Genomic DNA, 665 nt, shown 5'->3' with positions numbered 1-665 from the left:
TTTCTGTTAGCCCAGCAAATATGGAGGTGGAAGGAAACAAGACATAGTACATGTAAAATGTATATTTTGCTTCCTGCGATTCTTTTTGAAGTCCAAATGTCAAACGTCAAGCTCAGCTATATGGGCAGATTGCTTCTTGATGATTATGGGGGATATATTGCCACAAGAAGGGGCCCTTACTGACCTGTCAGTGTTCTAGTTTTTGTTGTAATAAAAGTATTTTTAGCCCACCATCATCTGATGGAGGGCTACTCAAATCACTCTGCGTCCGTCCGTCCTTAAACAATTCTTGTTATCGGTATTTCTCAAGAAGTACCAGAGAGATCTTTATCAAATTTTATATTTAGGTTCCCCTTGGTCCTTAGCTGTGCAGGGCAACTTTTGAGACTGATCTGATAAACAACATGGCCGACAGGAAGCCATCTTGGATTTTGATAGTGAAAGTTTGTTATCGCTATTTCTCGGGAAGAACCAAAGGGATCTTTCTAAAATTTGATATGTTGGTTCCCCTTGGTCCTTAGCTGTGCAGGGCAACTTTTGAGACTGATCGGATAAACAACATTGCCGACAGGCAGCCATTTTTGATTTTGATAGTGAAAGTTTGTTATCGCCAATGGCGGTTAAGTCTTGCTCGAGGGACCAAAAGTTGTCAAAAGTGAGGTAGT

The sequence above is a fragment of the Mizuhopecten yessoensis genome, unplaced genomic scaffold, assembly GCF_002113885.1.
Source record: "Mizuhopecten yessoensis strain PY_sf001 unplaced genomic scaffold, ASM211388v2 scaffold10143, whole genome shotgun sequence".
Lineage (NCBI taxonomy): Eukaryota > Metazoa > Mollusca > Bivalvia > Pectinida > Pectinidae > Mizuhopecten > Mizuhopecten yessoensis.
The sequence above is the reverse complement of the archived record's forward strand: the minus strand, read 5'-3'. Positions refer to the sequence as shown.